The 27,296-nt window shown below is 47.7% G+C and overlaps 1 protein-coding gene across 2 annotated transcripts in view; it reads right to left on the bottom strand.

Annotated features, from left to right (window-relative positions):
• Positions 1-27,296, bottom strand: part of LOC141172296 (galactoside alpha-(1,2)-fucosyltransferase 2-like) — a 243,557-nt gene that overhangs the window by 192,322 nt on the left and 23,939 nt on the right. The window contains exon 2 of one of the 2 annotated variants that reach the window (XM_073656332.1): positions 9,581-9,628. The exons of the other annotated variant lie outside the window; for it this stretch is intronic. The gene's annotated coding sequence lies outside the window, so the exon portion shown is untranslated. The remainder of the gene's footprint in view (positions 1-9,580; positions 9,629-27,296) is intronic. 2 annotated transcript variants of the gene reach the window in all.

The raw sequence follows: 27,296 nt of genomic DNA, 5'->3' as shown, positions 1-27,296 counted from the left end.
GTGGTCAGGCTGCTAGTTTTTATACCCCTGCTGATGCTGGCTTGGCAGGTGGTGCAAATGGCTTTTTGGGGTTATCTGCAGAGTCTTTAATAAACAACCAGACTCCGGAAGACCTAACAGTTGTACTACAAACTTCCATCATATTGATGTTGCGGGGAATGCTTTCCCGCCTTGTGTCTGCGGCCACCACACTGCTTCTTCCTGCCGGGTGGTCAGCCGGGCGAGAGGCCCGAATCTACAAATGGAAAAGTGAACAGCTCTTCTGAGTGTCCAAGTGTGGGATCAGTCGTCTCCGGGCACTCGGCATGGTGGGAGGAAAGAGGATCAGGGTGAGGAATATGCGGTCCAGACTCACGGCTACTGAGACTTGACCATGTGGAAGACAGGGAGGTAGTAGTGGTGGCAAAGTGACATTGCACTGGGTTCAATGGTGGTGTGTTGCGGTCCCCTAGCAATTGGGACAGGAAGGTCGGGCGACACAATGCGAGTGTTTGTTGTGGCACAATTTCAGCTTGCCCACGGCCTCAGCCTCTGCATGTACCATCACCATCACGTCCACTTCCCCATCCCATGCCACGCATCTTGCCCATTTTAAATGGAGGACAATATTTTCCACGTTCACTAGAAATGACTGATTTTGGAACGCAGTTATATGTGATACGTCTGACAGAGAACCACGGGTTTAAATAGCTTGACCGACACACTGCAACGAAATGGAAGGCAGAAATGACTGATTTTGGAACACTGTTATATGTGATATGTCTGACAGAGAACCACGGTTTTAATCTGCAGGCCTGTAAGTTACTAATTTTATTCTTCAGAGACCCCTGATATATGGGGCTATGTCTACAAATATCTGTAAGAACAGCAGCAGCAGGAACGTGCTATGGACCCTCTTGCACTATATGCACTGCAGTCTCCCACATACACTGCCTGCCTGCCTGCCTAACTCCTGCTATCACCTTCACCAGTGCAAATATGCACCTGGATTAGTCCTCAGAAGGACTGTTAGTTCAGATGGATATATAGGTATATGTTGTGGAACATCTATACTAACTCTAAACAAGCAATTCTCTCCCTGACTCAGTAGCAGCTCTCCCTACTCTGCCTGGTTCTGGGGTAGACTGTGACGAGCATGGCGGCGCCCGGTCTTATATAGACCTGATGACGCTGTGCGGCCAGCCAATCACTGTAATGCCCACAACCAACATGGCTACGGCATTACAGTGCATGTCAAGCAATCCCTGCATGTTCATTGGCCTTCTAAAGAGAGCCAAACATGCAGGGCAAGGACATGAGTTCCCGCCCGAGCAACTCGGAAATACTCGCTGAGCGCCAAGCTTGTCGAGCACCGTAATGCTCGGGCGAGTACTGAGCAGTGACGAACACGTTCGCTCATCAATAATAGTGCTATCCAATTTATAAATATATATAAATATATTTAGAAGTTCCTTAAGGTGTGCACGCGTGCGGGGTAGTTGCACACGTCTTCTTCTGCAGGGTGTGTCTTCGTCGCCAAGTGTGGGCAGTTACTTCAGAGGCAGTGGACTGGCACCCGTCTCCTTCTCTCTTCACACAGGTATAATATCTCTGCTTGCTGTCTGTCATGTGCTGCTATTCCCCTCTTGAAACAATCTAATGGTACAATACCTCTGCTTGCTGTCTGTCATGTGCTGCTATTCCCCCCTTGACACAATCTAATGGTACAATATCTCTGCTTGATATTTCTGCTTTGTTATCTGTCACATTCCATTCAATACTCACATATGTCTGTCCTTTCCCCACTGTAGACTTTATCTGATGTTTAGAGGTGCTAATGTGGCGCCCCTGAGTATTCAGTCACCACAGAGGTACTGCACCTCACCCAGAGGTGTGGTGTCTCCTTCGCTCAGGTAAGGAGGGAGTGCTGCCCGGAACCCCAACACCTGCATCCAACACTACACTGCTCCAGGCCGGCTGGAAGGGCAAGATGCATGTTTGTAGCTGCTGAGCCCTGTCCCTGGCTGGAGTGGGGGGAACCCAGAGGTAGGGGGAACCAGTAGTGGGTGTGAGTGGATGAAGCAGTTTAGGGGAGCACCATACAGTGAGGTATAAAAAGTGAAGCCATCTTAGGGTGGCGAGTTCAGTTCAGAAGAACAGTTCAGGAAGGCAGTCTGGGAGCAGAGTCTCTTTAGGAGCTCTGCTCCACAAGTGGCGCCTAGCTATAGAGGCCCAGGAGGAGAGCAGAGGAGTAGGCTCTGATCTACAGAAGGGATCCCAGGGGGTATGGCGAGTGCAGGACGGTACCCGTACGCCCCGAATCTGTCAGAAGACAGAAGGATCGTAGGCCGCAAGAAGGGGACCGGCCCCTGGTCCAGCCGTGTTACTCTACGTCTCGGCTGGGAAAACCGGAGGCTTCTGGTTTATATGGTCAGTTGCCGAAGCCGCATTCTAATCCCCGTGAAGGTCAAGCAGGTCCGGGAACTCCAACGTACAGGAGGGACTTCAGAGCACCCGAGCGGGATTGAGAGTGGGCAGCGCAGGGCAGGAGGGAGAAAGACTCAGCGTGAAGACGGTCTAGCTAAGAACTAAAAAAAGTGGGGTTCTGTCAGGTACTCCTAATCTGCCTGAGGAAGTGCTGAACCCCTGCCTGGTGAACGCAGCGCGACGTGGGAGGCTGACACCTGTACAGTGCACCGGTTGAACTATCATAAGAACTGTGAGTAAAGACTCGGATGACTGCACCGCACTGCCTCCGTCCATTCTTTAATCTGCGCCATCTTTCCCTCACTGCACTACAACGCCTAGTGCAACCTAGTCCACCTACACTGCCCTGGAGTTAGCTCTACCTGTGGAGAGCCACACCATCCCTGCTGCCGTAACACCAGCTCCAGAGGACTGCTCCGCAGCGGCGGCCCCTTTAGCCGCATTCCACAGGTGGCGTCACTAACTTTCCAAATCCCGTATAAATAATCCCCCCTTTTCATTGACCGCCCTGGGTCACGGACCGGGCCAGCCACCGTGATATCCCCCATACCAGCATCCATAGGCCCGGCAGCCGAGTACCCCACGGCCCAGGGGGCGCGTCACTAAACTGCAGAGCCTACTGAATCCTAGCTCTGCCTTTGATCACCCAGCCATCTCCTGGTGATCTGAGCAGCTGCTAATTTATCCACAAGCAGCTCCCACAATGCCCCTCATCTGATGGTTTAGTGTGCCCTATATATTTAGAAGCTCGTTAAAGGGTGCACGCGTGCGGGGTAGTTGCACGCGTCTTCTTCCGCGGGGTGTGTCTTCGTCTCCAAGTGTGGGCAGTTACTTCAGAGGCAGTTAGTCAGGGCAGGAGTCAGGTAACTCACACTTAGCTTATTCTCTTTTAACCATGTTTTTGTTAGTTTTCAATCTCTCCCCTATAGTCTTTCACTTTCTACTAACCCCTCTAATCCCTACACCTAGTAATTAACTCTTCATCTCTCCCTCCATCCTCCCTATCCACCTCACCACCTCCTCAGATCTATTCCTCAACATTCAATCCTGTGTCTCTAAGCACAGACAGCCACCTCATGTTCTCGGCTGCTCCCACCTGCTAACACTTTCTCTGCTCCTCCTCACTGCTGGCGATATTTCTCCAAATCCTGGCCCTCCTCACCACATCCCCACAGTCACTTCCACCTATCCACAATCTGTCACAAACTCTCGCAACCGCTCTAACCTCATTAACATTCACCCAGCCCCCACTTCCCTAGTTGCACTAACAGGAGCTCTATGGAATGCTCGCTCCCTCCGTCTGTGTGGCGCCCTGCTGTGCATTAGTGCCACAGATCCTAGGGGGTGCATGGACGGATTCCTCCACAAGAGGCCCTCACAGCAAACACACACCTCCACCTTCCAACTCAGACCACCAGAGGGAGCCTGTTAGGGATATAAAAAGGGAAGGTGGAGCTAGGCAGTTAGTTCCTCTGGAGAGTTCAGCAAGTACAGGTCTGAATACAAAGTCGAGCTCAGTCTCGAGAACAGAGTCCCTGCTCAGAGCCAGAGAGGGACAGAGTTCTCAGTTCAGTTCCTCTAGTGAGAAAGCTTAGAGTGAAGCTCAAGTTAGTGAGCCCAAGGCGTGCCGACGCCATAAGAGCGGTGAAGAGTAGCGAGGCCTACTGCCAGTGGGAAGCCTAGTGAGGGCCCGAGCATGGCCGAAGGCAAGTGGAGTGAGCGAGCTACATAGGGGGCAGAGGAGCTTAACCAGCTCACCCCATAACCATATACCGTGTGATGTTGTTACTACATCTATGATTGGTTGGCTGTTTTTCTTGTTTCAGTTTCTGCCTAGTAACGATGATGTAATGGGGAGGAGGCAACAAGGCAGGACGAGGGGAGGGCTGGGTAAGGGGGGCAGAAGGAGATGGAAGCAGGGGAATAAAGTACGCCTGTTTAAACCTACCATCCAGCATCTCTGTGTGGCCTTCTGGAGTTCCCTTCATTGACACAACAACACCACATACCGGACACTGGGTCCGTGTCTGCAAGGATCTCTAGGACCAGCAGAAACAACCGGAACCCCTGGTGAACTACATGTCCCAGGTTCACCAGAAGCTGATACGTACCAGAGCCAGGAGTCACGGAGGCCCCGCAAGCAGGGAGAGTGACCTCCAACAGAAGGCCCTACCACAAGGTCAGCCGGTGCAAGACAGAGCATAGTTAGGCCTAGCTCCAGGCAGGTCATAAACTTACCAGGAAAAGGCAAGAAACAGGAGACCCTACACCCGCTCACTGGGGAGAGTCCTGAAATGCACCCCTCACCCTACAGTGCTCCGGATTGTGCCTTGAATACCACCAGTAAAAGGTACTGAAGTGACTATCGTGTCTGTCCCTGTTCTTACTCTGACCCGCCTGGGTCTCCTCTGTCCTGCATCCCTGCATTCCCTCTACCTACGCTGCCCTGAGGCCCAGCTCCACCTGTGGGGAGCTAGACCATCTTAGCTGCCCGAACACCAGCCTCAGAGGACTGCTGCAGCGCTGGTGGTCCTCACCAGAAACCGCAGGTGGCGTCACGAACATTCCCCTTTCCCAAATAAACTTTCCCCCCTTTCCTTTTTAAGAGTGACCCCAGGGTACGGGCCCGGGAGCCGGCCACCGCGGCATCCCCCAAAACTAACAGCAAGGCCCGGGCGCCGAGTCGTCCCCATCCCCTGGGCGCGTCATCTGCAACAAACTTTCCTATATTCATGATCTTTTCTTTACTAACCAACTTTCCTTCCTCGCCATGACCGAAACCTGGCTCACCCCCTCTGGCACAGCTTCTCCAGCTGCACTCTCATACGGTGGATTCCACCTTTCCCACACACCCCATTCCAGCAGCAAACATGGTGGAGGAGTAGGCTTTCTCTTGTCTGATACCTGTGCCTTCACCCAAATGCCACTACTGCCCTGCATTACTCTCCCCTCTTTTGAGGTGCACTGTGTGCGCATCTACTCCCCCACCAACCTCCAACTGGCTGTCATTTACCATCCCCCAGGGTCAGCCACCACCTTTCTCGACCACTTCACCACCTGGCTACTTCACTTCCTTTCCACTGACATCCCCACTATCATCATGGGTGACTTCAACATCCCCATTGACACTTCCTACTCATCTGCCTCTAAGCTTCTATCCCTCACTTCCTCCTTCAGCCTTGCTCAGAGGTCTTCCACAGCCACTCACAAAGATGGCCACACAATGGACTTCATCTTCACCCACCTCTGTTCCCTATCTAACCTCTCCAACTCACCACTCCCTCTATCTGGCCACAACCTACTTTCATTCTCTTCCCGCTCCTCTCCAGGTTCACAAACCCCACTCCACAAACTTACACCTCCTCGCAGAAATCTCAAACACCTTGACCTACACTCACTCTCTGAATCTCTCCTCCCTCTTACAGATATAAGTTCCTTACACGATGCAGACGTTGCTGCTGCTTTATATAACACCACAACAGCTGCAGCTCTCGATTCGGTCGCCCCTCTCACACACACCAAAGCCCGCACAATCAATAGGCAACCCAGGCACACCAACTAGACTAAAGAACTGTGACGCGCCTCCAGAGTTTCTGAGCAGAGATGGAAAAGGTCTTGCTCCAACGAGCACTTCATCACATTCAAACAATCCCTCACCATTCTCAAGTCCACACTCACTGCAGCAAAACAAACTTACTTCTTATCTCTCATATCCTCCCTGTCTCGCAACCCTAAACAGCTATTCAACACTTTCAATTCTCTCCTCCGTCCCCCAATGCCTCCTCTCTCTCCTCTCATCTCAGCCGAAGACTTTGCCTCATTCTTCAAGCAGAAGATTGACATCATCAGACAAAAGCGTCTGCTTCAAGTCCCCACAGCCCCTCCTCATATCTACCCAACCTTCCTCCTCCAAAACCAGCTTCTCCACCATTACAGAAGATCAAGTTTCCTCTTTACTCTCCAAATCACACCTCACCACCTGTGAACTCGACCCAATCCCATCCCACCTAATCTCTAACCTTTCCACAGTCTTCATCCCAACCCTAACCCACCTCATCAACCTGCCACAAACAACTGGCGTCTTCCCCTCATGTTTCAAACAAGCCTCAATCACACCCATCCTCAAAAAGCCCTCCCTTGACCCATCCTTTCTGTCTAGCTATCGCCCCATATCACTCCTCCCCTATACCTTAAAACTACTGGAACAACACGTCCACCTTGAACTGTCCTCCCACCTCTCCTCCTCCTCCCTCTTCGACCGCTTACAATCAGGTTTCTGACTGCACCACTCCACTGAAACTGTTCTGACTGAAGTCACCAATGACCTACTAACCGTCAAATCTAAGCGTCACTACTCTGTCCTCCTCCTCCTGGACCTGTCATCTGCCTTCGACACAGTGGACCATTCCCTTTCACTACAGACTCTCTCTTCTCTTGGCATCACAGACTTGGCCCTATCTTGGATCTCTTCATACCTAACAGACCGGACATTCAACGTCTCCCACTCACACGCCACCTCTTCATCTCGCCCCCTATCTGTCTGTGTCGTCCCCTAAGGTTAAGTCCTAGGGCCCCTGCTCTTCTCTATCTACGCCTTTGGCCTGGGACAGCTCATAGAGTCTCACAGCTTTGAGTATCACTTCTATGCTGACGACACACAGATTTACCTCTTGGGACCCGATATCTCCTCCTTACTAACCAGAATTCCACAATGTCTGTCCGCTATTTCACCCTTCTTCTCTGCCAGATTTCTAAAGCTTAACATGGACAAAACTGAATTTATCATCTTTCCCCCACCTCACTCAACCCCCCCATCTGACCTATCCATCAAAGTTAATGACTGCCCACTCTCTCCAGTAACACAAGCTCGCAGCCTCGGTGTAACCCTGGACTCTGATCTCTCCTTCAAACCACATATCCAAGCCCTCTCCACTTCCTGCCGACTCAAACTCAGAAATATATCCCGGATCCGCACATTCCTCAACAAAGACTCTGCAAAAGCACTAGTACAAGCCCTCATCATCTCCGCCCTCAACGTACTGCTCTATGGCCTCCCTTCTAACACTTTTGCACTCCTCCAATCTATCCTAAACTCTGCTGCCCGACTAATCCACCTGTCCCCCCGCTATTCCCCGGCCTCTCCTCTCTGCCAATCCCTTCACTGGCTCCCTATTACTCAGAGACTCAAGTTCAAGATCCTAACCTTGGCATACAAAGCCATCCAAAACCTGTCTCCTCCATACATCTGTGACCTAGTCTCCCGGTATTTACCTGCGCGCAACCTCCGATCCACACAAGATCTCCTTCTCTACTCCCCTATTATCTCCTCCTCCCACAATTGCATACAAGATTTCTCCCGTACATTCCCCCTACTCTGGAACTCTCTACCCCAACATATCAGACTCTCACCTACCGTGGAAAGCATCAAAATTAACCTGAAGACCCACTTCTTCCGACAAGCGTACAACCTGCAGTAAACACCGCTCCACCATACCACTGTATGACCAGATCTACCCCCATCTACTATATCCTCACCCTTCCCTTGTAGATTGTGAGCCCTTGCGGGCAGGGTCCTCTCTCCTCCTGTACCAATTGCTGACTCGTTTTGTTCAAGATTATTGTAGGTGTATTTGCTATGTATACCCCTTTTCACAGTGCCATGGAATAAATGGCGCTATAATAATAATAATAATAATAATAATAATAATAATAATAATAATAATAATAAATAGTGCAATCAAATACAGTGGGGAAAATAAGTGTTTGATACACTGCCAATTTTGCACGTTTTCCCACCTACAAAGAATACTTCACCTGTGAGAGACAGATTCTTAAAAAAAATCCACAAAATCACATTGTATGATTTTTACATCATTAATTTACATTTTATTGCATGAAATAAGTATTTGTTACAATAGAAAAACAGAACTTAATATTTGGTACAAAAACCTTTGTTTGCATTCTTGACCAAGTTTGCACACACTGCAGCAGGGATTTTGGCAAACTCCTCCATACAGATCTTCTCCAGATGTTTCATGTTTTGGGGCTATCGCTGGGCAACATTACATTTCAGTTCCCTCCAAAGATTTTCTATTGGGTTCACGTCTGGAGACTGGCTAGGCCACTCCAGGACCTTGAAATGATTCTTACGGAGCCACTCCTTAGTTGCCCTGTCTGTGTGTTTTGGGTCATTGTCATGCTGGAAGACCTAGCTATGACCCATCTTCAATGATTTTACTGAGGGAAGGAGGTTGTTGGCCAAAATCTCGCGATACTTGACCTCATCCATCCTCCCTTCAATATGGTGCATTCGTCCTGTTACCTTTGCATCAAAGCACCCCCAAAGTATGATGTCCCCCCCACCATGCTTCATGGTTGGGATGGTGTTCTTGGGGTTGTAGTCATACTTTTTCTTCCTCCAAACACGGCAAGTGGAGTTGATACCAAAAAGTTCTATTTTGGTCTATTATGACCACATGACCTTCTCCCATGCCTCCTTTGGATCATCCAGATTGTCAATGGCGAACTTCAAACTTCAAACAAATAATTGTGCTATACGATGTATAAATAACAGTGCTATACAAAAAAATATGGCTGTTTCCAGGACTTTCCTCAATTAAAGAGAGCTAAGGAATTAAATCCCATGCTGCTGTGGTAACTATGGTCTCCACTGGCACCAGAAGTGATGATGTCCCTTCCATAAGTCATCGGTTGCAGAGTCAGGAGACTGATGGATAGGACATCATCACTGCCAAACTCAGCCAAGATGACCAGAACTGCGTAGTTTGAGCAGCGGGGGTTAGGAGGAGTGTCTAAGACTTATTTCTTTATTTTATAATGATTTCTTTTGCTCTCCTAAATATTGTGAAAAAAAAATGAAAACTCCTTCAAGATTCTCTTCAACATAGATTACCACTCTGATCTCCACCCATGAGGTTATACCTGACTGATGCATATTTGTGCTAAATTAGAATTTCCCTAAAATATAAGGACATTTTCCACAGCACAGAGGTATAAATCCTTGTATGGACATTATGTAATAAATAAGATACAATAGTATAGAGATCATTAATAGAAAACTATTAAACATTTTGGATGACAACGTGAGTCTCACCTCTATATTGGAAGGACAGGACTGCAGCATCTTCATGGAACATGGATCCTGGAAAAGGAGTTACATTTTGTTAAAATTTGCATGAATGCTGCAGAAAGTGAGAAGAGTTTTTCTCATTTACAGGAAAATGGTATAAAGAATAAAGGCAGGGTTATGGGTGGTTTACATGTCCTAGAGCCGCACCTGCCAAGTCTTACATATCAGACAATGGAGGGCTTAGACATCGTGATAATGTTCTGTCCAGGGGTGGATTAAGAGTAGTCAGGGCCCTGGGAAGTTTAGAAGGTGTGCCCCCCCCCCCACAGGTACCCAATGTATCACGTGACATGTCACATGATCCCCTTTTATAGATCATGTGACTGGTCATGTGACTAACTCACAGATGCTTTGGTCACATCTGTAGACGGAAAATGATGGAATTTTTTTTCCATTATGTACACAGCCCTATATACAATATAGTAGAGCAGCGGTGGGAGATTAATTTCCTTGAGGGGCCACATGAGAGACCGTGACTGTTGTGGAAGCCGAACCACTAGGCTGAAATTAATTCTGCTCAATATTAAAAATATTAACAAAATAATAAAAAAAATATATTAATTGTATGACTTAATATTGAGCAGAATTAAGTATGCTGACATCCCCCTATATACAGTATGAGCCCCCATATAACTCCCTAGATACAGTATGAGCCCGCATATAGCTCCCTAGATATAGTATGAGCCCCACACATAGCTCCCTAGATACAGTATGAGCCCCCGCATAGCTCCCTAGATACAGTATGAGCCCCCGCATAGCCCCTATATACAATATGAGCCCCCGCATAGCCTCCTATATATAGTATGAGCCCCCACATAGCTCCCTATATATAGTATGAGCCCGTACATAGCTCCCTATATACAGTATGAGCCCGTAAATAGCTCTCTATATACAGTATGAGCTCCACATAGCTCCCTATATACAGTATGAGCCCGTACATAGCTCCCTATATACAATATGAGCCCCCACATAGCTCCCTAGATGCAGTATGAGCCCCGCATAGCCCCCTGTATTCAGTATGAGCCCGTACATAGCTCCCTTCTCTGATCGACTGTCGGTTCCACAGCCAGTTCAGAGAATGGTCGAATGCAAAATGCAGCTGCCTGGTAGACACCTCTGACCACCGCATGAGGTGGCCCGAAGGCACCCCCCTGGCGGTTGTACCCCGGTCACATGCCCCCCCCCCTTGATTCCCCTAGGTATGGCCCTGTACAGTCTATATGACAATACATGACTGGTATCTATAGTATAATCAGGGATGTGTCCTTCTGTCAGAAGCCTCTATAGACTGCGCAAGCGCAATACCTGCGCAGTCTGGCCGCAGACAGAAAGACACATCCACATCCCAGACAGGGATGAGGAGTGTGGTCCCGGAGATCATAGTATGCATAAGCACTAGTGTTGAGCGATACCTTCCGATATCAGGAAATATCGTATCGGATTGGATCGGGCCGATACCCAAAAAGTATCGGATATCGCCGATTCCGATACCGGAAACCAATGCAAGTCAATGGGACACAAATATCGGAATGAAAATAAACCCTTTCTTTCCTTGTAGGTTAATTCTACATGAAGTAAAACAACTAAGAATAATGTAGAATGACATGAAAAGCCGGCAATTCAGCAGCGGCATTCACCGGTACCCGACAATTTACAACAGAAAGAATAGAGCATCACACATAGATTAGATAGATAGAAACATGTCAGTCACATATATATGAAGTACAGTGACAGTGTTGCTTACTGTACTTGTCATTTAGTGTAAAGGATTTATTAAAAAAAATATTAGTGTTTTCGTGCACCGTCTCTTTAAAAAAGCCGGCCGGCAATTCAGCAGCGGTACCCGACAATTTATAACAGACAGAATAGAGCTTCACACATAGATTAGATAGATAGAAACATGTCAGCCACATATATAAGAAGTACAGTGACAGTGTTGCTTACTGTACTTGTCATTTAGTGTAAAGGATTTATTTAAAAAAATAATAGTGTTTTCATGCACCGTCTCTTTAAGAAAGCCGGCCGGCAATTCAGCATCTGTACCCGACAATTTAGAATAGAAAGAATAGAGAATCACACATAGATTAGATAGATAGAAACATGTCAGTCACATATATATGAAGTACAGTGATAGTGTTGATTACTGTACTTGTCATTTTGTGTTAAAATAAAGGATTTATTTAAAAAAAAATTGGCGTGGGGTTCCCCTTAATTTTAGGCTCTAGCGGAGGTTAAGCAGACAGCTGGGGCAAATGTTTGAAGCCTGGGAAGGGGGTAATACCCACGGAGCTTCCCAGGCTACTAATATCAGCCCCCAGCTGAATACCTAGCCTTTACTAGCTATTAAAATGGGGGAACCCCCCAAAAAAAATAACGTGGGGTCCCCCCTAATTTAATAGCTAGCACAGGCTAGGCAGACAACTGGGGGCTGATATTAATAGCCCAGGAAGGGTGCCATGAATATTGGCCCCCTCCCAGGCTAGAAACACCAGCCGTCAGCCGCCCCAGAAATGGCGCATCCATAGGATGCGCCAATTCTGGCACTTAGCCTCGCTCTTCCATGCTGCCCTGGTGCGGTGGCAGGGGGTAATAGGGTTGGGGTTGATGTCAGCTTATAATGCCAGCTGACATCAAGCCCAGGTTAGTAATGGAGAGGCGTCTATAAGACACCCCCATTACTAACCCCATAGTCAAAGTTAAAGAAAAACACAAACACCCAGAATAAAGTCCTTTAATTGAAATAAAGACACAATCCTTTATTGTTCTAAATTAAACCATACTTACCATCACGCCCATTCCAGCTGAAGCCAACGATCTCCTGCAATAAAAGTAAAATAATAAAGCAACCTCATCCTTACCTTTCCATGGTTCCCACGACAGCTTCAGCTCTGCTACATCGAGATGACAGGCTGGACCGCAGCAGAACGCTGCCATCCAGCCTGTCATCCCGCAGACACTGAGAAGCGCAGGCATGCTTGCGCTCCTCAGTGTCTCTCTGTGACGTCATCCAGATGAGCCGAGTTCATGTCCAATGAACTCAGCTCACCTCATGCACGTCACTGACAGCGTGGGAAAATTCTCACGCTGAAGTGCTGAGTGCAGGAGAATTTTCCCACGCTGTCAGTGACGTACATGAGGTGAGCTGAGTTCATTGCACATGACCTCGGCTCATCTGGATGCCGTCACAGCCAGACACTGAGGAGTGGAAGTATGCCTGCGCTTCTCAGTGTCTGCGGGATGACAGGATGGATAGCAGCGTTCTGCTGCGGTCCAGCCTGTCATCTCGATGTAGCAGAGCTGAAGCTGTCGTGGGAGCCATGGAAAGGTAAGGATGATGTTGCTTTATTATTTTACTTTTATTGCAGGAGATCGTTGGCTTCAGCTGGAATGGGCGTGGTCGTAAGTATGGTTTAATTTAGAACAATAAAGAATTGTGTGTTTATTTCAATTAAAGGACTTTTTTCTGGGTGTTGTGTTTTTTTAAATACTTTACTAGAAATTCATGGTGGTCATGTCTAATATTGGCGTGACCCCATGAATTTTGGGCTTAGGGCCAGCTGATAATGCCAAGCTGGCCTTAACCCCTTTATTACCCAGTGAGCCACCGCACCAGGGCCCTGGATGAGTTGGGTACAGCGCCAGAAGATGGTGCTTCTATGAACGCGCCATTTTCTGGGGCAGCTGCGGACTGCAATTTGCAGCGGGGGTGGCCCAGAAAGCTTGGGCCTCACTGCGCTGCGGATTCCAGCCCCCAGCTGCCTAGTTGTATCTGGCTGGGCACAAAAATAGGGCGAAGCCCCACGCATTTTTTTTTTAAATTATTTCATGAAATTCATGGAATAATTAAGAAAAAAAGGGCTTCCCTATATTGTTGTGTCCAACCAGGTACAAATAGGCAGCTGGTGGTTGGGGGCAGCCCATTCCTGCCTGCTGTACCTGGCTGGACACAAATATAGTGCGAAGCCCCACGTCAATTTTTTTTTAATTATTTCATGAAATAATTTTTTTAAAAAAGGGCTTCCCTATATTGTTGTGTCCGGCCAGGTACAAATAGGCAGCTGGTGGTTGGGGGCAGCCTGTTCCTGCCTGCTGTACCTGGCTGGACACAAATATAGGGCGAAGCCCCACGTCAATTTTTTTTAAAATAAATCCTTTATTTTAACACTAAATGACATTTGAGGAGTTAATAAAGATGCAGTCCCTAAATTATTATTTATTTTTTAATTAATTTTTCCCAAAACTTTTGACGTGGGCTTCGCCATATTTTTGTATGCCAGCCAGGTACAGCATCCAGCTTCTATGAACGCGCCATTTTCCGGGGTGGCTGCGGACTGCAATTTTCAGCGGGGGGGGGGAGGGCAGAAAGCTTGGGCCTCCCTGCGCTGCAGATTCCATCCCCCAGCTGCCTAGTTGTACCTGGCTGGACACAAAAATAGGGAGAAGCTTCAAGTATTTTTTTTTTTTAATTATTTCATGAAATTCATGAAATAATTAAGAAAAAAAGGGCTTCCCTATATTGTTGTGTCCAACCAGGTACAAATAGGCAGCTGGTGGTTGGGGGCAGCCCGTTCCTGCCTGCTGTACCTGGCTGGACACAAATATAGTGCGAAGCCCCACGTCAATTTTTTTTAAATCATTTCAGGAAATTCATGAAATAATTAAAAAAAATTGATGTGGGGCTTCGCCCTATATTTGTGTCCAGTCAGGTACAGCAGGCAGGAACGGGCTGCCCCCAACCACCAGCTGCCTATTTGTACCTAGCCGGACACAACAATATAGGGAAGCCCTTTTTTTCTTAATTATTCCATGAATTTCATGAATTTAAAAAAAAAAACGTGGAGCTTCGCCCTATTTTTGTGTCCAGCCAGGTACAACTAGGCAGCTGGGGGCTGGAATCTGCAGCGCAGGGAGGCCCAAGCTTTCTGGGCCCCACCCGCTGCAAATTGCAGTCCACAGCCGCCCCGGAAAATGGCGCGTTCATAGAAGCGCCATCTTCTGGCGCTGTACCCAACTCATCCAGGGCCCTGGTGCGGTGGCTCACTGGGTAATAAAGGGGTTAAGGCCAGCTTGGCATTATCAGCTGGCCCTAAGCCCGAAATTCATGGGGTCACGCCAATATTAGACATGACCACCATGAATTTCTAGTAAAGTATTTAAAAAAAACACAAACACCCAGAAAAAAGTCCTTTAATTGAAATAAACACACAATTCTTTATTGTTCTAAATTAAACCATACTTACCATCACGCCCATTCCAGCTGAAGCCAACGATCTCCTGCAATAAAAGAAAAATAATAAACCAACCTCATCCTTACCTTTCCATGGCTCCCACGACGGCTCCAGCTCTGCTACATCGAGATGACAGGCTGGACCGCAGCAGAACACTGCCATCCAGCCTGTCATCCCGCAGACACTGAGAAGCGCAGGCATACTTCCACTCCTCAGTGTCTGGCTGTGACGGCATCCAGATGAGCCGACAATGAACTCGGCTCACCTCATGTACGTCACTGACAGCGTGGGAGAATTCTCCTGCACTCAGCGCTTCAGCGTGAGAATTTTCCCACGCTGTCAGTGACGTGCATGAGGTGAGGTCATGTCCAATGAACTCGGCGCACCTCATGCACGTCACTGACAGCGTGGGAAAATTCTCACGCTGAAGCGCTGAGTGCAGGAGAATTTTCCCACGCTGTCAGTGACGTGCATGAGGTGAGCTGAGTTCATTGGACATGACCTCCGCTTATCTGGATGCCGTCACAGCGAGACACTGAGGAGCGCAAGCATGCCTGCGCTTCTCAGTGTCTGCGGGATGACAGGCTGGATGGCAGCGTTCTGCTGCGGTCCAGCCTGTCATCTCGATGTAGCAGAGCTGAAGCTGTCCTGGGAACCATGGAAAGGTAAGGATGAGGTTGCTTTATTATTTTACTTTTATTGCAGGAGATCGTTGGCTTCAGCTGGAATGGGCGTGACTGTAAGTATGGTTTAATTTAGAACAATAAAGAATTGTGTCTTTATTTCAATTAAAGGACTTTTTTCTGGGTGTTTGTGTTTTTTTTAAATACTTTACTAGAAATTCATGGTGGTCATGTCTAATATTGGCGTGACCCCATGAATTTCGGGCTTAGGGCCAGCTGATAATGCCAAGCTGGCCTTAACCCCTTTATTACCCAGTGAGCCACCGCACCAGGGCCCTGGATGAGTTGGGTACAGCGCCAGAAGATGGCGCTTCTATGAACGCGCCATTTTCCGGGGCGGCTGCGGACTGCAATTTGCAGCGGGTGGGGCCCAGAAAGCTTGGGCCTCCCTGCGCTGCGGATTCCAGCCCCCAGCTGCCTTGTTGTACCTGGCTGGACACAAAAATAGGGCGAAGCCCCACGTATTTTTTTTTTAAATTATTTCATGAAATTCATGGAATAATTAAGAAAAAAAGGGCTTCCCTATATTGTTGTGTCCGGCTAGGTACAAATAGGCAGCTGGTGGTTGGGGGCAGCCTGTTCCTGCCTGCTGTACTTGGCTGGACACAAATATAGGGCGAAGCCCCACGTCAATTTTTTTTAAAATAAATCCTTTATTTTAACACTAAATGACATTTGAGGAGTTAATAAAGATGCAGTCCCTAAATTATTATTTATTTTTTAATTAATTTTTCCCAAAACTTTTGACGTGGGCTTCGCCATATTTTTGTATGCCAGCCAGGTACAGCATCCAGCTTCTATGAACGCGCCATTTTCCGGGGTGGCTGCGGACTGCAATTTTCAGCGGGGGGGGGAGGGCAGAAAGCTTGGGCCTCCCTGCGCTGCAGATTCCATCCCCCAGCTGCCTAGTTGTACCTGGCTGGACACAAAAATAGGGAGAAGCTTCAAGTATTTTTTTTTTTTAATTATTTCATGAAATTCATGAAATAATTAAAAAAAAAAGGGCTTCCCTATATTGTTGTGTCCAACCAGGTACAAATAGGCAGCTGGTGGTTGGGGGCAGCCCGTTCCTGCCTGCTGTACCTAGCTGGACACAAATATAGTGCGAAGCCCCACGTCAATTTTTTTTAAATCATTTCAGGAAATTCATGAAATAATTAAAAAAAATTGATGTGGGGCTTCGCCCTATATTTGTGTCCAGTCAGGTACAGCAGGCAGGAACGGGCTGCCCCCAACCACCAGCTGCCTATTTGTACCTAGCCGGACACAACAATATAGGGAAGCCCTTTTTTTCTTAATTATTCCATGAATTTCATGAATTTAAAAAAAAAAACGTGGAGCTTCGCCCTATTTTTGTGTCCAGCCAGGTACAACTAGGCAGCTGGGGGCTGGAATCTGCAGCGCAGGGAGGCCCAAGCTTTCTGGGCCCCACCCGCTGCAAATTGCAGTCCGCAGCCGCCCCGGAAAATGACGCGTTCATAGAAGCGCCATCTTCTGGCGCTGTACCCAACTCATCCAGGGCCCTGGTGCGGTGGCTCACTGGGTAATAAAGGGGTTAAGGCCAGCTTGGCATTATCAGCTGGCCCTAAGCCCGAAATTCATGGGGTCACGCCAATATTAGACATGACCACCATGAATTTCTAGTAAAGTATTTAAAAAAAACACAAACACCCAGAAAAAAGTCCTTTAATTGAAATAAACACACAATTCTTTATTGTTCTAAATTAAACCATACTTACCATCACGCCCATTCCAGCTGAAGCCAACGATCTCCTGCAATAAAAGAAAAATAATAAACCAACCTCATCCTTACCTTTCCATGGCTCCCACGACGGCTCCAGCTCTGCTACATCGAGATGACAGGCTGGACCGCAGCAGAACGCTGCCATCCAGCCTGTCATCCCGCAGACACTGAGAAGCGCAGGCATACTTCCACTCCTCAGTGTCTGGCTGTGACGGCATCCAGATGAGCCGACAATGAACTCGGCTCACCTCATGTACGTCACTGACAGCGTGGGAGAATTCTCCTGCACTCAGCGCTTCAGCGTGAGAATTTTCCCACGCTGTCAGTGACGTGCATGAGGTGAGGTCATGTCCAATGAACTCGGCGCACCTCATGCACGTCACTGACAGCGTGGGAAAATTCTCACGCTGAAGCGCTGAGTGCAGGAGAATTTTCCCACGCTGTCAGTGACGTGCATGAGGTGAGCTCAGTTCATTGGACATGACCTCCGCTTATCTGGATGCCGTCACAGCGAGACACTGAGGAGCGCAAGCATGCCTGCGCTTCTCAGTGTCTGCGGGATGACAGGCTGGATGGCAGCGTTCTGCTGCGGTCCAGCCTGTCATCTCGATGTAGCAGAGCTGAAGCTGTCCTGGGAACCATGGAAAGGTAAGGATGAGGTTGCTTTATTATTTTACTTTTATTGCAGGAGATCGTTGGCTTCAGCTGGAATGGGCGTGACTGTAAGTATGGTTTAATTTAGAACAATAAAGAATTGTGTCTTTATTTCAATTAAAGGACTTTTTTCTGGGTGTTTGTGTTTTTTTTAAATACTTTACTAGAAATTCATGGTGGTCATGTCTAATATTGGCGTGACCCCATGAATTTCGGGCTTAGGGCCAGCTGATAATGCCAAGCTGGCCTTAACCCCTTTATTACCCAGTGAGCCACCGCACCAGGGCCCTGGATGAGTTGGGTACAGCGCCAGAAGATGGCGCTTCTATGAACGCGCCATTTTCCGGGGCGGCTGCGGACTGCAATTTGCAGCGGGTGGGGCCCAGAAAGCTTGGGCCTCCCTGCGCTGCGGATTCCAGCCCCCAGCTGCCTTGTTGTACCTGGCTGGACACAAAAATAGGGCGAAGCCCCACGTATTTTTTTTTTTTAATTATTTCATGAAATTCATGGAATAATTAAGAAAAAAAGGGCTTCCCTATATTGTTGTGTCCGGCTAGGTACAAATAGGCAGCTGGTGGTTGGGGGCAGCCCGTTCCTGCCTGCTGTACCTGACTGGACACAAATATAGGGCGAAGCCCCACATAATTTTTTTTTAATTATTTCATGAATTTCCTGAAATAATTAAAAAAAAATTGACGTGGGGCTTTGCACTATATTTGGGTCCAGCCAGGTACAGCAGGCAGGAACGGGCTGCCCCCAACCACCAGCTGCCTATTTGTACCTGGTTGGACACAACAATATAGGGAAGCCCTTTTTTTCTTAATTATTCCATGAATTTCATGAAATAATTAAAAAAAAAAAAACGTGGAGCTTCTCCCTATTTTTGTGTCCAGCCAGGTACAACTAGGCAGCTGGGGGATGGAATCTGCAGCGCAGGGAGGCCCAAGCTTTCTGCCCCCCGCTGAAAATTGCAGTCCGCAGCCGCCCCGGAAAATGGCGCGTTCATAGAAGCTGGATGCTGTACCTGGCTGGCATAAAAAATATGGCGAAGCCCACGTCAAAAGTTTTGGGAAAAATTAATTAAAAAATAAATAATAATTTAGGGACTGCATCTTTATTAACTCCTCAAATGTCATTTAGTGTTAAAATAATGGATTTATTTTAAAAAAAAATGGCGTGGGATCCCCCATAATTTTAGTCTCTAGCGGAGGTTAAGCAGACGGCTGGGGCAGATGTTTGAAGCCTGGGAAGGGGGTAAAACCCACGGAGCTTCCCAGGCTACTAATATCAGCCCCCAGCTGAATACCTAGCCTTTACTAGCTATTAAAATGGGGGACCCCCCCCAAAAAAATGACGTGGGGTCCCCCCTATTTTAATAGCTAGCAAAGGCTAGGCAGACAGCTGGGGGCTGATATTAATAGCCCAGGAAGGGTGCCATGAATATTGGCCCCCTCCCAGGCTAGAAACACCAGTCGTCAGCTGCCCCAGAAATGGCGCATCCATAGGATGCGCCAACTCTGGCACTTAGCCTCGCTCTTCCACGCTGCCCTGGTGCGGTGGCAGGGGTAATAGTGGTGGGGTTCATGTCAGCGCCAGCTGCCATGAAGCCCAGGTTAGTAATGATGGGCGTCTATAAGACACCCCCATTACTAACCTACAAAGTGTTAAAAAGAAAAAACACACACTACACCCAGAAAAAAATAATTTATTTGAAATAAAACACACAATTTTATTTAATTCTTAGTTTACTAAAAATAATAGTTACCTGTCCACGTTCCTGCGCTGATCTCCCATGCACAGCTGTCACATCTGGAGATGGTGACAGCTGTGCATGGCTGCTGTAAGCTCACGCTGCCGGGAACACGTCCGCTCCCGGCAGCGGGAGCCACTGACTGAGGTCACCGGAGTGCATTCAGTCAGCGCAGCTCCGGAGACCTCCTTTACGGCACTGCTGTACCGTGGGAATTTCTCACTATACAGCAGGGCCGTAAAGCAGCTAACCGGAGCAGCGCTGCCTGAACTCCGGTGAACCCGCTTATGCTGTCATTCTAGCGGCGGCAGCGGTTCAGAGCGGTCACATTCTATGTGGCTGCTCTGAACTGGAGATCTTCGTGGGACACTCGTGGACTACTACGGAGGGGTAAGGATAAGGTTGTGGTTTATTATTTTATATTTTATTACAGGAGATCGATGGCTTCGGGGAATTAGGTGTCTTGGTGAGTATAGGTGTAGTTTTTTATTTTTTACTTTATTTTAGGTGGCGATCGGCGGGGACAGGTAATGTATGAACTAATTTCTTTTAGGTAACCACTGGCCACCAATGACATGTATTTAACATTTATTGGGGACACAGTAGGGCAATTTAAATAGCAGGATCAGTCTGATGGGAACTACTGCTCCCATCGAGCTGATCCTGCTGGCAGGAGTGGACGGGGGACAGACATAGGCCGATGGGAGTAGTAGTGTCACATCGGCCTATGTCTGCCTGCACGCACACACACCGCACACATCGCACAGACACCCCGCACACACACCCCGCACACATCGCACAGACACCGCGCACACCCGCACAAACATCGCGCACACACCCCGCACACACACCCCGCACACACACTAATCATGACGGGTCTGGGAGGTGAGGCTGACCTGTGCGGCCGTGGGAAAGTTCATGTGAGTTCATGCAGTCAAGCATGAACTCACATGAACCCTCTGAGGGCAACGCGGCGACTTCAAATGAACAGCTGATCGGCATCACCTGATACCTCAGCTGTTCATTTGAAATAACCGGCGGGAAAGCGCAGCACAGAACGGGAAAGCCGGCGGTGAAGTCTTTTCACTGCCGGCTTCCCCGCCCGGGTCCTTCACTCCCCGCTCCTTGGAGCTGCGCTCCCCGCCCGGTCCTAACTTACGATCGGGATGGGAGGTGGCGAGGGGAGCGGAGGATCGGGGTGGGAGGCTGCGGGGAAGCAGTATGGGGCTGTGTGATTGTTTAAAAGCCGGCGGCTTTATACCGCCCGCCGGCTTTTAAACAATCAGGAGAATTCTCCCCCGCTGGGATGGCATTCTGATGACAGGCTGGATCGCGCTGCCATCCAACTTGTCATCCTTCACAGACACTACAGAGCGCAGGCATTATGGGAACTTCCGATTCCGGTATCCGATATTGTAAAAGTATCGGAATTAAGTATCGGAATTCTGATACCGCGAATATCGGCCGATACCCGATATTACAGTATCGGAATGCTCAACACTAATAAGCACTGAACGCATACCACGATCTCCGGCACCATAAACACATACCTGTTCAGTCCTGTCATCTCTGGAGAGGCCAGGGGAGGAGTGTGGCACCGGAATCGGCGCCTGCGCATACTGCGATTTCCGGCGCTATTCTAGTGAAGACAAATATGAACAGTGTCTTCGACAAAATGGACAGCGTGGTATGTGCATGCTCGTACTTTGGCGCTATTTTGTTGAATACACTCTGCACATTTGTATTCATTCGAATGAAACTGGATATTGCGCTATGCGGACATGGGGAGCATGGACCAGGGTGAGGGGGGAGCATAGACTAGGAGAGGGGACCTGGATGGGGGAGCATATACCAGGAAAGGGGACCAGAATGGGGGAGCATATACCAGAATAGGGGAGCATATTCCAGGATGGGGGGGGGGCATGGACCAGGATGGGGAAGCATATACCAGGATGGGGGGGGGGAAAGCATGGACCAGGATGTGGGAGCATATACCAGGATAGGGGACCAGGATGGGGAAGCATATACCAGGACAGGGGCGCATATACCAGGACAGGGAAGCATATACCAGGATATGGGGCCAGGATGGGGTAGCTGTATAGCCCCAGCCTTATTGTCGCATAGAATTTCACATATCTGTCCTATTTAATTTGTATGTCCTATTTAATTTGTAGCACTACACATTCCATGACAGCAATACTTAGGGTAGGTATCACACGTAGCTTTTTTGATACGTTTTTTTTCGTCATGAATAAAACTCAGACTGTAGCCAGAAAACCGCAGAAAAATAAAAAAATTTGGTTCATTTTTTTTTTACTGTTAACCCATTTTGATCTCAATAGGGAAAAAACGCTGAAAGAATTGACTTGCAGTATTTTTCAAAAAATGCACTATGAATCAAAAATGCAAGAAAATAAATGCATCATGTGAATGAGATTTTAGAAATAATTTTGCTTTTACAGTAAAACTGCATGGAAAAAAAGATGGATCAAAAATGCAATGTGTGTACAATCTCATATAATATTCAGGTATGAAACTGTCTAGAAATGGTACATCACTAGAGGTAAGCAGCTCAACATAAAATAATACATAGTCTAACATGATTTTAGAGAAAATATGGCATTTACTTTGCAATAAGGAACCTAGCAGCTGATTTATGCTTGCCAGAACAACGCAAAGCATGAATAAGAGACTAAGACCACGGCCCCACTATCAGTATTCGGTCAGTATTTTTTCTCAGGAGTGGGAGCCAAAACCAGGAGTGGGTGATAAATGCAGAATTGGTGACTTGTTTCTATTATACCTTTTCTCTGATTGTTCCTCACCTGGTTTTGGCTTCCACTCCTGAGAAAAAATACTGATCGAATACTGACCAAATACTGATAGTCGGGCCGTGGCCTAAGGGTTCGCTCACATCTGCGTATAAAATCGGTGAGTGCAATGTGAGAAAAATCACATTGCATTCGCACCAATGAGGCAGTGCTCATCTGCGAGTTTTTCCTCACCGCTCATCACAGCCTCCGGATGTAGCAGAGTCGGGGATCGTTCTCATTATGGATTTAAAGCGGACCCCTTTGGATTACTTTTGTATGGTATTAAATGGGTAATAGAGAGTAATTATCGGGGGGTGCTTTTTACAATTAAAGGACTTTTCTGTGTTTCTTTCTTTTGACTATGGAGTTAGTAATGGGGGTGTCTGACAGACACCTCTCCATTACTAACCCAAGGGCTTGATATCAGCGGACATTACACAGCTGAAATCAACCCCAGATCCATTACCCGATTGACAAAGCACCAGGGCAATCGGGAAGAGCCAAGGCTAAGCACCATTATTGGTGCATCTAATGGGGTGGCTGAGGGCTGGTTTGATTAGTCTGGGAAGGGGCTAATATCCTTGGCCCTTCCCAGACTACAATTATCAGCCCGCAGCTGTCTGCTTAGCCTTTTCTGGTTTCTAAAAAAAGGGGAGACTCCACATAATTTTTTTGGATCCCCCTCTTTTAACAACCAGTAAAGGCTAAGCAGACAGCTACAGGATGATATTAATAGTCTGGGCAGCTCCATGGATATTGGCCCCTTCCAAGAATAATAATACCAGTTCTCAGCTGTCTGCTTTCCCTCAGCTGATTAGTAAAAATAAGGAGGACATCATGCCATTTTTTTCATTTATTTATTTATTATCTAAATACAAGTACAGAAAAATACAAACACAAAGCACTGATTACATATATCACTGACATCTATCTATCTATCTATCTGTCTAGCTATCTATCTATCTATCTATCTACAAAATGCATACGGTGCAGCACAAGCAAGCTTAAAAAAGAAGGCGGGTGCAGAGCCCAACAGGCATAACCAAACCTCAATAATATTCAATGAAGATAAAGACAGCACTCTAGTCTTCAATAGAAATACAGTGGTTTATTGACACATAGTCATGGTGGCAATGGCAGTGGCAACGTTTAGTTCCTATTGAGGAACTTTTTCAAGCCCTTTTCAGGTTATAATGAAATAGAGAATTACAATATGTAAAAGACGATGTTAAAAACGCATTGCATGCGGATTGCATATGCATGACTTAGGAATATCATACGGATGGTAGGTGAGAAAAAAAGCATGACTCTCGCCAACTTTTCTGTCTGAAAATCTCAGTGAGTTTATATACACAGATGTGAGCAAACCCTAAAACATAGATGTTCCCATATCTCTGATTTATACTACCCGGTTTTCAGGCAGCATGGATCAGCTGACAGTTTCCCTTTAAATAACCGGGTTGTATCTTCACTGCAACAGGGTCAACTTCGATGGCATTGTGCATTCTGTCTGCTCGCTCACTGGTGCGCTTGTCTAGGTCTCTGAACTTCAGTTTCAAGTGTGAGTTTTGCATTGGCACCATTCATCCCTCTTCCAGTATGTCACGTTGTGGCAGCTATTGTGGGGCCGAGTGCTGTAAGATTTATCATTGTTTGGCTCATCGAGAAGTTTAGGAAAGGCGAATAGGCTGTCAGCCCCCAAAGAAGGTTATTGCGTGCAGCGTGGGCTCATGTTTGGCAGGACCCAGGAAGGCTGTCTGTACATCAGAGAAGGGGGGCGACGTAGCTATTGAAATTAGCAGTCACCCGCCACCCTTCACTCACTGCTCTGGTCATATGAATGGTGTCCATTATCTTCAAACAGATGTTTGGAAAACAAGAAATCATCAGAAGCTCAGTAGCCAGGCTTTACTTTACCCAAGGCAAAGATTCAGAGCGGTCTAGTACTTCCCCTCTAGTTACAGTCATAACAAACCTAAAGCTTTACTAGATGTGTTTCTCCTAACCTCAAAAAAGTGAAGTGGTAATACAAAGTTACACAAGGGTAAAGTTAGATGATGGAAAACCAGTCATCTACATCAAAGCTGCATGAAGGCACAAAAAGACCCTGCTGCTCTATAAACCCAATTTATAGTAATCTGAGGGGAAGTGCACAAGTAAATTCCACCAGAAAAAGCGCTTCAGAACCGCCACTACTCATACTGTCCCCATATTTTTAGCAAATACTATACTTTCACATGGTTCCTATTTTATATTTAATACATAAAGTTTTGTTTCTTACATATTCATATGAGTTCATGAGAAAAAAATGGTGGCTCATTCTACTATATAGAGGCACTTGACATCTTGTGCAGGATTTGTGCATAAGTCCTTGTTATGTTCATGAGACCTTAGCCTACCCTAGAAAGAAAAATGCATCAATCTATAAAACAGGGGTTTCCTCTTCATCGCTATTCTGCCAGCACTATAGCTGCAGGAACTTTCTTTAACTCACTTCCCAGCATGCATTGTGCCTGCCACTGTCCAATTGTATACCTGCACAAAACTGAAAACCTGCCTTTGTTTTGCCTTTACAGAGAGCAGAAAAGAGAGACAAATACCTGTCCTCGCTTTCTGCAATCTAGCTTGGCCTTTCTGCGGCCAGAGATGGATTACACTTGGTAACCGGCAGTACCAGCTAGTTAGACAGAAGGAAGACACCTAGTGACTGGCGCTTTGATTTTCAGATTGGCACTTTACACATTGTCAAATGAGATGAAGTCTGGAAGCACAGTGACCATGTAAAGAGAAGCTGTCACCAAGTCAAAAGTGGCCAGTTTTTGCTCTTATTTTATTACAGCTATACACTCCAGCATTTCAGAAATAACATGGATTAAAGAACCGTTCGAGGACTATAAAGAGAGGCAAGATTAGTCCATTGCCGCCCCCAGCCAGCTTTTTCCCTACTCTGTTCCAGGTAATTGACAGGTATCTCCCTTTGCACACCTGTCAATCAACTAGTACGGGTCAGCGCTGCACTCGTCTTGTCTATTCCTTTGAGACAAGACTAGTCCAGTGCCACCCCCAGCCAGCTTTTTCCCTACTCTGCTCCATGTAGTTGACAGGTCTCTCCCTACTTACACACCTGTAAATCAACTAGTATGAGTCAGCGTTGAACTCGTTTCATCTATTCCTTTGAGACAAGATTAGTCTAGAGGCCCCGTCGCACTAAGCGAGATCGCTAGCGAGATCGCTGCTGAGTCACAAGTTTTGTGACGCAACAGCGACCTCAGTAGCGATCTCGCTACGTTTGACACCTAGCAGCGACCAGGCCCCTGCTGTGAGATTGCTGGTCGTGTCGGAATGGTCTGGACCTTTTTTTGATCGTTGAGGCCCCGCTGGGTAGCATGCATCGGTGTGTTTGACACCTTACCAACGACCTTGTTGATGACTCAGACACAGAAACACTTAGGCGTGCATCGTTATACAGATCGTTACGGGTCGCCGCATCGTTGCTGCGTCGTTGGTAAGATCTGACTGTTTGACATCTCACCAGCGACCACATAGCGACGCAGCAACGATCCCTGACAGGTCGTATCGTTGTCGGGATCGCTGTAGCGTCGCTTAGTGTGATAGGGCCTTAGGGCTGCCCCCAGCCAGCTTTCTCCCTGCTCCACTGCATGCAATTGACAAGTCTCTCCCTATATACACACCTGTCAATCAACTAGTACGGGTCAGCGCTCAACTCGCCTCGTCTATTCCTTTGAGACAATACTAGTCCAGTGCCGCCTCCAGCCAGCTTTCTCCCTGCACCACTCCATGTAATTGACAGATCTCTCTCTATGTACAGACCTGTCAATCAACTAGTACGGGTCAGCGCTGCACTCGTCTATTTCTTTCAGACAAGACTAGTCTAGTGCCGCCCCCATTCAGCTTTCTCCCTGCTCTGCTCCATGTAATTGACAGGTCTCTCCCTACGTACATGACGCGCCCAGGGGATGGGGACGACTCGGTACCCGGGCCTTTGCCTGGTTTTGGGGGTGTCGCGGTGGTCGGCTCCCAGGCCCGTACCCTGGGGTCACTCTAGAAAAAGGGGATTGGAACTTGGATAGAAAATAAAAATAAAGTAAATAGTTTGTGACGCCACCTGTGGTACCTGGTAATGATTACCAGTGCTGCTTCAGACCTCCGGGGGTGTTGGGATGCAGCTGAGGTGTTTCTGCTCCCCACAGGCAGAGTGGGCCCCCGGGGCAGGGTGGTGTGAAGGGATGCAGGAGAGAGGGGACCCAGCCGGGTCAGAGGAAGAACAGACACGCACACAGGGGTTTGCTTCAGTACCTTTACTGATGATGGTAGTCAGGTATGGTCCGGGGTACTTGTAGGTGGTGTGCACTTCTGGACTTGCTCCCCAGTGAGCGGGTGTAAGGCCTCCTTTCTGTATCTTCCTGTCTCTCTCCCTGGAGCTTCTGACCTGCCTGGAACAGGGTCTAGCTTCCTTGATGTTTCTCTCACCCGTCTTGCTTGGCGGCGAGGGCTTTCCCCTGGTTACCACTATCCCTGGACGCCGGGGCCTTCATGGTACCTAGTCCTCTAAATGTGCTGTATTCACAGGTGGACTGAGGGATATGAAATCCTCCTCAGTATGATGGATTCCCTACTGGGCATGGAGGTCCCAATAGGCTCAGGCCCAGTGCCCGGCTTGCATCAGGGGACAAACCCTCTGTGGGTCTTCTGTCCCTCATGGCTCTTCTCTTCTCCTTGCCTTCTAGCCCACTCTAGGCTCTCCACTAGCCAGACTAGCCTGCAGCTTGGGCCTAGCCTGGCTTTCA

The sequence above is a fragment of the Phyllobates terribilis genome, unplaced genomic scaffold (assembly GCF_046119375.1).
Source record: "Phyllobates terribilis strain yellow unplaced genomic scaffold, ASM4611937v1 Scaffold_12__6_contigs__length_324123572, whole genome shotgun sequence".
NCBI lineage: Eukaryota > Metazoa > Chordata > Amphibia > Anura > Dendrobatidae > Phyllobates > Phyllobates terribilis.
The sequence above is the reverse complement of the archived record's forward strand: the minus strand, read 5'-3'. Positions and strand labels throughout refer to the sequence as shown.